The sequence below is a fragment of the Coregonus clupeaformis genome, chromosome 1 (genome assembly GCF_020615455.1).
Source record: "Coregonus clupeaformis isolate EN_2021a chromosome 1, ASM2061545v1, whole genome shotgun sequence".
Lineage (NCBI taxonomy): Eukaryota > Metazoa > Chordata > Actinopteri > Salmoniformes > Salmonidae > Coregonus > Coregonus clupeaformis.
In genome coordinates this window covers 84,344,523-84,354,403 of record NC_059192.1, presented here as the reverse complement: position 1 = coordinate 84,354,403, position 9,881 = coordinate 84,344,523, and positions in this window count along the sequence as shown.

Here is a 9,881-nt window from a genome sequence, read left to right as displayed (position 1 = left end):
TGTGTGTGGGTGGACCATTTCAGATTGTCAGTGATGTGTACGCCGAGGAACTTGAAGCTTTCCACCTTCTCCACTGCGGTCCCGTCGATGTGGATAGGGGCGTGCTCCCTCTGCTGTTTCCTGAAGTCCACAATCAGCTCCTTCGTTTTGTTGACGTTGAGAGGTTATTTTCCTGGTACCACTCCGACAGGGCCCTCAACTTTTCCCTGTAGGCCTACTACTGTTGTGTTGTCTGCAAACTTATGTCACTGCCACAGTACATCCTCCCTCACTCCACTCTGCCTCCCAGTAACATCGGCTCACACAGCACCTGTCTCTTGTGGGTAAACCTGTGACCATGACATGGATGTGTTCCGCTTCCCCCCCCCCATGCCACCTTGTTCCCCTCAGATAGACCGATCATAATACATTGTGTTTGGATCCAATGTGAGCTGACCGGCATCTGACGTGAGAGACAAAAAAGCCTTGCAATGATCACATTCTCTTTCAGCTGCCCTAGAAATCAGAAATAATTTCATTAACATTGAAAGCTATGAGCTTGTGTGTGTGTGTGTGTGTGCATGTCTGTGTACCTGCATCCATAAGTGTGAATATTAAATTACATTTTAGAAACTTTTGGGGGATCCTGGGCTTGTGTCTTTTCAGGAGATTTTCATTTGCTGGAGAGAGAGCGAGAGATACGGTGGTACATTACTCCCTTTCTTTTCATTCTTAACAGGTTTCTGGTCTTTATATGATTAATTATATGACCCTTCAGCAGATACCGTTATACAAAGCAATTTATATTTACCACACACAAAATCAGAATTATCTAGAATTGAACCCTTAACAACTAGTATTGCTAGCATCACGACCCTGTAGCTTACCACCAAAGCATTTATTGGTCAGGGGTGACTGTACTTCAGGTGTCAGGAAGGAAACCTCACTGGCTTTGCTAAACTAGCTTCCAAGACTTCATGTCATTGGCTACCCTAGAACCATCTGTATCGAACAAGAAAATACTCACATTTACTCAGTAGACCCTGGACTTCCTCCTCTGTGGACATAAAGACAAGTCATCACACACTAGTGTCAACACGAGAGCCACGATCAGTAGGGCAACTTAACCCTACCTTTTTTTTTTCTCTACACTGTTTTAGATATCTTCTCCAGTTATTCCTTGCAGACAACCTCCAGTTGTCTCAGCTCAGATAGAGATTTCGTTACATACTTTACACAACACACTCATAGAGCAATGTCCTGAGTTTCGTTTCCCTGGAGCTGTTGTTTTCCCGTTTTAACATATATTCATTGAATATCAATAGATTTTTGGATATCAATCAGACGTTTTTATATAATAAAATGATTTAGCGATATTTTTGTAAATCAAAAATGTAATTGTTGATATAAAAATATCATAGGCTTCAATGGAGAAACCAATTTGATATAGACAATTCAATTTTTGTATCAATAATTTGAATGTTTTATATATAAAATGTAATTATTGATATCAATAATTTGAATTATCTATATCAAAAACGGTCATATCAAAAATGTGATTTGTTTATATAGATAATTACATTTATATAAAAAATAATTGTTTATCAATTGTTGAATTCCACAGAAATTAGCATATATTTAGCATTATTAACACTTAAACCAAACAGCTACAAGTGCCTTGAATGTCAATGAAGAGGGTGGAGAGAGACCAAAACATTTATTAAATTAGACTACCTACTCCACAGTTCTAAAGTGAAAGATTTAATTTTTTAATCCTATATAATTAAGAAAAAAAAAATTGTTTGATTGCATACTACCTAGCCCCATTTATACCTGGTTCTAACATGCGTCCATTGTCCTGAAGTTGTCCACATTCTGATTGTGTCCACATTTCTCGACAGTTGTAGACAATCAAAAGTCACATTGTGATCTGATTGTGATGAGATCTTCCTGAAAACTTCCAGAGGTAGTCGAAGACGCATCGTGTATGGATATCCTTGAAATGTAAACAAATCCAAATGAGAGAAAAAGGGTTCTCCCTGTTCCCAAGTCCAATGCCAGCGCAAAATAGAATATTTGAAAACATAAACTCAGCAAAAAAAGAAACGTCCCTTTTTCAGGACCCTGTCTTTCAAAGATAATTTGTAAAAATCCAAATAACTTCACAGATCTTCATTGTAAAGGGTTTAAACACTGTTTCCCATGCTTGTTCAATGAACCATAAACAATTAATGAACATGCACCTGTGGAACGGTTGTTAAGACACTAACAGCTTACAGACGGTAGGCAATTAAGGTCACAGTTATGAAAACTTAGGACACTAAAGAGGTCTTTCTACTGACTCTGAAAAACACCAAAAGAAAGATGCCCAGGGTCCCTGCTCATCTGCATGAATGTACCTTAGGCATGCTGCAAGGAGGCATGAGGAATGCAGATGTGGCCAGGGCATTAAATTGCAATGTCCGTACTGTGAGACGCCTAAGACAGCGCTACAGGGACACAGGACAGACAGCTGATCGTCCTCGCAGTGGCAGACCACGTGTAAAACCACCTGCACAGGATCGGTACATCCAAACATCACACCTGCGGGACAGATACAGGATGGCAACAACAACTGCCCGAGTTACACCAGGAACGCACAATCCCTCCATCAGTGCTGACTGTCTGCAATAGGCTGAGAGAGGCTGGACTGAGGGCTTGTAGGCCTGTTGTAAGACAGGTCCTCACCAGACATCACCGGCAACAACGTCGCCTATGGGCACAAACCCACCGTCGCTGGACCAGACAGGACTGGCAAAAAGTGCTCTTCACTGACGAGTCGCAGTTTTATCTCACCAGGGGTGATGGTCGGATTCACGTTCATCGTCGAAGGAATGAGCATTACACCGAGTCCTGTACTCTGGAGCGGGATCGATTTGTAGGTGGAGGGTCCGTCATGGTCTGGGGCGGTGTGTCATAGCATCATCGGACTGAGCTTGTTGTCATTGCAGGCAATCTCAACGCTGTGCATTACAGGGAAGACATCCTCCTCCCTCATGTGGTACCCTTCCTGCAGGCTCATCCTGACATGACCCTCCAGCATGACAATGCCACCAGCCATACTGCTCGTTCTGTGCAAGATTTCCTGCAAGAAAGGAATGTCAGTGTTCTGCCATGGCCAGCGAAGAGCCCGGATCTCAATCCCATTGAGCATGTCTGGGACCTGTTGGATCGATGGCTAGGGCCATTCACCCCAGAAATGTCTGGGAACTTGCAGGTGCCTTGGTGGAAGAGTGGGGTAACATCTCACAGCAAGAACTGGCAAATCTGGTGCAGTCCATGAGGAGGAGATGCACTGCAGTACTTAATGCAGCTGGTGGCCACACCAGATACTGACTGTTACTTTTGATTTTGACCCCCCCTTTGTTCAGGGACACATTATTCAATTTCTGTTAGTCACATGTCTGTGGAACTTTTTCAGTTTAGGTCTGTTGTTGAATCGTATGTTCATACAAATATTTACACATGTTAAGTTTGCTGAAAATAAACGCAATTGACAGTGAGAGGACGTTTCTTTTTTTGCTGAGTTTAGTAGGCTACAGAAAGGCCATGGACTGTAATAGCAGAATTTAAACTACAAATGTATTGGCGATGCATGCAGGGAAGGACTATGATGGAGTTGCAGCAGAAGAACGCAGTGTATGGCAAGGCATAATGTGTAGGCCTAATTTTCCACCTCTAGCCAGAATGAACGGTGGTCTATTCACGGTGAATAGTCTATTTCAATTGCTATATCAGATAAGAAAATAACACATTGGTATTATAATGCAATCCTTTTCGATTTTATTCTATTATATTCTGTGAATCTTTGTGCATTTTCCAGCTATCAATAAAGTGCAGAAGATCAGTCCAAACTGGCGCATAGCTTTCTGTAAGCATGACGAAGCTACTGTCAATAAAGGCTAATGTAGGCTTCAATACAAATTACTCTTTAGGCTACTTTTAGATTGACACTTTCTTCCTTTATAAAGCCATTTGCTTTACCTGCGTGCTCCTTTGCACTAGTTTTTTTTATTTTTATCGATTGTCGCTTTTATCCATGCATTTTCATAATTTGACCACGCGTCTTGCTATAGGTTATCATATTGATTTTCTGTTAGCGAATTATCACTGATCAATGGTTTGGAGGAAACTAAACCACGGTCTTTCTCCCAGCATGTCGCCTTTTTCCCATTGGTACGGTTTAGGCCTACAGTGCAGTTGCAAAGTTTTCAGACCCCTTACTTTTTCCACTTTTTGTTATGTTACAGCCTTATTCCATAATGTTTATTCCATTAAATTATGAATCTACACACAATACCCGATAATGACAAAGCAAAAACATTTTTTTTGTGCTAATTTATTAAAAATAAAAAACTGAAATATGACATTTACATAAATATTCAGACCCTTTACACAGTACTTTGTTGAAGCACCTTTGGCAGCGATTACAGCCTTGAGTCTTCTTGCGTATGACGCTACAAGCTTGGCACACCTGTATTTGGGGAGTTTATCCCATTCTTCTCTGCAGATCCTCTCAAGCTCTGTCAGGTTGGATGGGAAGTGTCGCTGCACAGCTATTTTCAGGTCTCTCCAGAGATGTTCGATCGGGTTCAAGTCCGGGCTCTGGCTGGGCCACTCAAGGACATTCAGAGACTTGTCCCGAAGCCACTCCTGCGTTGTCTTGGCTGTGTGCTTAGGGTCATTGTCCTGTTGGAAGGTGAACCTTCCCCCCAGTCTGAGGTCCTGAGCGCTCTGGAGCAGGTTTCCATCAAGGAACTCTCTGTACTTTGCTCTGTTCATCTTTCCCTCGATCCTGACTAGTCTCCAGTCCCTGCCGATGAAAAACATCCCCAAAGCATGATGCTGCTACCACCATGCTTCACCGTAGGGATGGTGCCAGGTTTCCTCCAGACGTGACGCTTGGCATTCAGGCCAAAGAGTTCAATCTTGGTTTCATCAGACCAGAGAATCTTGTTTCTCTTGGTCTGAGTCATTTAGGTGCGTTTTGGCAAACTCCAAGCGGGCTGTCATGTGCCTTTTACTGAGTAGTGGCTTCCGTCTGGCCACTCCACCGTAAAGGCCTGATTGGTGGAGTGCTGCAGAGATGTTTGTCCTTCTGGAAGGTTCTTCCATCTCCACAGAGGAACTCTGGAGCTGTCAGAGGGACAATCGGGTTCTTGGTCACCTCCCTGACCAAGGCCCTTCTCCCCCGATTGCTCAGTTTGGCCGGGCGGCCAGCTCTAGGAGAGTCTTGGTGGTTCCAAACTTCTTCCATTTAAGACTGATGGAGGCCACTGTGTTCTTGGGGACCTTCAATGCTGCAGACATTTTTTGGTACCCTTCCCAAGATCTGTGCCTCGACACAATCCTGTCTCGGAGCTCTACGGACAATTCCTTCGACCTCATGGCTTGGTTTTTGCTCTGACATGCACTGTCAACTGTGGGACCTTACATAGACAGGTGTGTGCGTTAGCAAATCATGTCCAATCAATTGAATTTACCACAGGTGGACTCCATATCAAGTTGTTGAAACATCTAAAGGATGATCAATGGAAACAGGATGCACCTGAGCTCAATGTCAAGTCTCATAGCAAAGGATCTGAATACTCATGTAAATAAGGTATTTCTGTTTATTATTTGTAATAAATTTGCAGCTGCAGGACGCCCTTATGTAGGCCGGGGACCAATTTATTTTTTTGTTACTCAGTCGGGGTCTCAACTAACTGTTGAGAGTTAGAATAATAGAATACACGAGGTGCAATTTCGAAATGTGGTTGTGCATCAGCAGTCACTCAACTAGTCCATGTCAGCAAAAACAAATTTGATTGACAAGTTAGCTGGCCACTAGACTAACTAAACGTATAGTTAGCAGGGTCGAATTACCGACCAGGGTGGTGCCCATTGATCATCAATTATCTTATTAAAAACTGCAAACATTTGCCTCCACCCTATGGCAAAATGTGTAGAATTGCAGGAAATTAGCTGTAAAACTTAGTTTTTTTTGGCCCCCACTGATATAGAAATTAAAATATATACAGGTTAAAAGTAATGACTAAATGTTCCACCCTTAAATATAGTTGTGAAATGTTCTTGTTTTAAGTATGATTAGTACTTTCTTAGTAGTGACTAATTATTACACTCCGAAACTGTGTGAGATGTGTTAGAATCTACTACCTGGTAATGTGTGAGTGTAGGACCAGTAAAGATTATGACATTGTGTTACTATTTAGCAATGTGAGTAGGAGTTAGACCGGACGGCGAAGAAGAAGGAGAACTGTTAAACATGGTGCAGAATATTGTGAGAACGGCGATAACTGAGGAATTTAGGGAGGAGAGAGACTATGATGAGAATGTGTGTGTGTGTGTGTGTGTGTGTGTGTGTGTGTGAACTGATGGTCTGGAGAGCAGTTTTAAAGTGGAAAACTACAGCCCGCCTACAGAGGGGTGGGATTTTCGTATGACGTGTGCGTATAAAAATATTGTACGACCATTTTGTGGCAGAATTCTCAATGAATAAACATCTCTGACTATGCAGACCAGGACTCTGTCCGTTTCTTGATCCAAAAGCATTACAACCTTTTGGGAGACGAACAGAGACACTGAAATAGTTTGTTAAATAATTCTCATAACACCCACCCCCATCAAAGTTGTCCATCCCTGGTGAAGTACCATCTAAACCGCTGTGAAATATATTTTCCATAACCAAAAATATTGTATTTTCAGCTGTTTGAAGCTGGGGTACAAAACCGAAACGTAAGTACGGTAAGCATAGAAAGTGCACATAGAACAGCTCTACCACTTCTTAGATTTGCTTTCAATGAGAATCAGATCTATAACTCACAGTTCTATGTGAATTTGGTCAGGTTGAACAATAAGTTACATATTGCAGCTTTAATGTTCACAATATGTAACTTTTTGGGCGACCCAACCAAATTCACATAGAAATAGATCTGTCATTCTCATTGAAAGACAAAATTATGACACTAGCTTGCAAAAAAATATATATAGATGACATTGATTTTAGCGTTGGCAATTTGGCTTAGTCTCATAATGAGGAGCCTATAAAACGTAGCTAGCTTCACAAACATATTTTGGGGAATTCTGAAATAAATACATGGAATAAATTACCAAACTATAAAACTAGCTAGCCAGCTATGGGTAACTGTAGCTAGCTAGCTACATGACAGGAGTGCTAGCTAGCTACGTTAGCTTGCTAGGTACATTAATTGCTTTAGGTTGGTTGTTTTTAAGCTCAACTTCAAGATTTCCACCAAGGATGTTGCCGCTCCCTCTTCTTCTTCTTCAGTGGGGTTTATCGGCGGTTGGCATCCAACATTATGGTGCATTACCGCCACCTACCGTACTGGAATGTGGGCCAGAGACGGGAAGAAACTAAATCCTACCTGCCAACCCCGTTTCTCTTAAAAAATATAACAAAATATTTGAGACTATATCTAATGACGTTTTGCTCAATATACTCTTTACACTAATTTCCTGTATCCCCTTCTCCCGCATACTAAATCTCATCCTCTCTCTTTCCCTCTGATACTGCCCACACTGTAGCAATACATGCTCCACAGTCTCTATTTCCTGACAATAATCACACTTTCCTGTTGGATGCTTTCCTATCACGTTTAACGTCTTATTCAACTGGCTGTGTCCCACCCTTAATCTTGTAAAAATAGCCTCCTCTCTTCTGTCCCTCCCTGCCGTCCTCCCCTCCCCGACTTTCCTCTGTACCTGAAATAAATGCCTTCCCGTTTTATTTATATTACACTGCTCCTGCCATCTCTGCACCATCACTGTATATATCAGTCTTTTTGCCTCTGCCTTGCTCATTGACACTTCAACATCAACATCCCCACTACTAAGTGCTTGTTTAGCCTGTTCATCTACAACCTCGTTCCCCTCCACCCCCACATGGGCTGGAACCCAAGTAAATCTTATCTGAATACCCATCTGTTTAATCCTGCCATGGGTTTGTAGCACCTCATAAAGCAGGTCTTGTCTGCTACGTGAGCTAAAGGACTGGAGGCTCAATAACACTGCACTTGAGTCAGAGTAAATAACTATTCTATCTGGCTTAACTTCCTCCACCCACTGCAAGGCCAACAGTATGGCCATCAGCTCTGGCGTATATACAGCCAGATGATCTGTAATACGTTTCCTGACTTCCACCCCACATTCCTGCACTACAAATGCTGATCCAGTACGTCCTGTCCTTGGATCTTTTGAACCATCTGTGTAAATGGCCACAAATCCTGATACACAGTTTCCAGACGTCTCTTAAAGAAATCAGCTGGATCAACCCCCTCCCTATCTTTCTGTAGTCTCTCCAACACTTCTAAATCAACTACTGGAGGCGGGAGTAGCCATGGTGGATTTACAGGAATAACTACCGTTGGACTAAACTCCCTTCCATACAGTCCCATCTCCTTCGCCTGGATATTACCCACCCACCCAAAGCTCGTGTTCGGTCTTCGCTCATGTTCCCAGCATGCCTGTAAAATCCCTTTCGCAGGATGAGACACCCCATGTCCTTGTAGGTTGACCCAATAATTCATTGCCAGCTGCTGTCTCCTAATCTGCAATGGCATATCCCCCATCTCCACCTGTAATGCAGCCACTGGGGACGTCCGAAACGCCCCACTACATATTCTGAGTCCTTGCCCCTGTATGACATCTAGCCTTTCCAGTGAGGTCCGGGCTGCCAAACCATATGCTATACTTCCATAATCTATTACAGATCGGATCAATGCAACATACATGGTCTTCAATGAGGAACGCCCAGCCCCCCACTCCTTCCCCGTCAGACAGAGCATCACATTTAGCACCTTCTTACACTTTCCCACCACTCTCTCAATGTGTTCTGCCCAGGTCAGTCTAGTATCAAAGTATACCCCAAGGAACCTGAAGGCCCCCACCCTCTCCAAGTTTCTCCCATATAACCTCAAGCATACCTCATCTCCCACCTTCCTAATGGTAAAGAACACTGTTTGAGTTTTCTCTACAGAGAACCTGAATCCCCACATTAATGCCCACCGCTCTACCTCATCAATTGCTTCCTGTACCTTCCTGACTATGTATGGCACATTTCTTCCCCTCTTCCATAAGGCACCATCATCTGCAAATAACGACCTGTACCTGAGAGTAAACATCATTGATCATGATCGAGAACAACAGAGGACTAATCACGCTCCCCTGCGGTGTACCATTATCCACCAAGTAGCTGCCTGATATAGACTTCCCCACCCTCACCTGGATAGACCTTCCAAACAGGAAGTCCTTTATCCAGTTGTACATTCTTCCTCCTACCCCCATAATATCAAGCTTGATTAACAACCCCTCCTTCCACAACATATCATACGCCTTCTCCACATCAAAAAAGACAGCTACAACAGTTTCCTTGTTCACCTGAGCCTTCCTGACCTCTGCTTCTAAGCAGAGCACTGGATCCATAGTTCCCCTACCCTTCCTGAACCCACTCTGATATGCAGTTACTAGCCCTCTGCTCTCCAGGAAGTAAGTTAGCCTCTCCGTAATCATACGTTCCATAATCTTACAAACATGTGATGTTAAAGCCATTGGCCGATAGCTTGTTGGCTTCGTTGAATCCTTCCCGGGCTTCCGGATTGGTACCACTACTACCTCCTTCCAACTGCCTGGTAGTTTCCCCTCCTCCCTGCCTCTCCCTCGCTTGGGCAAGGGACACTTAAGGTACACTCGGATGTGACGATGTAAAACGTCATTCAAGGGCTGAATATTTAGGGCCGAGGGCTGTCTACTTTGAGTTTGGACTGCAGCCATGATTGATCGCACACTCCAGAACAGTAGGTGGCGCCATGCACCTTAAACGTTTGTTTGCGGACCGCCATTATATC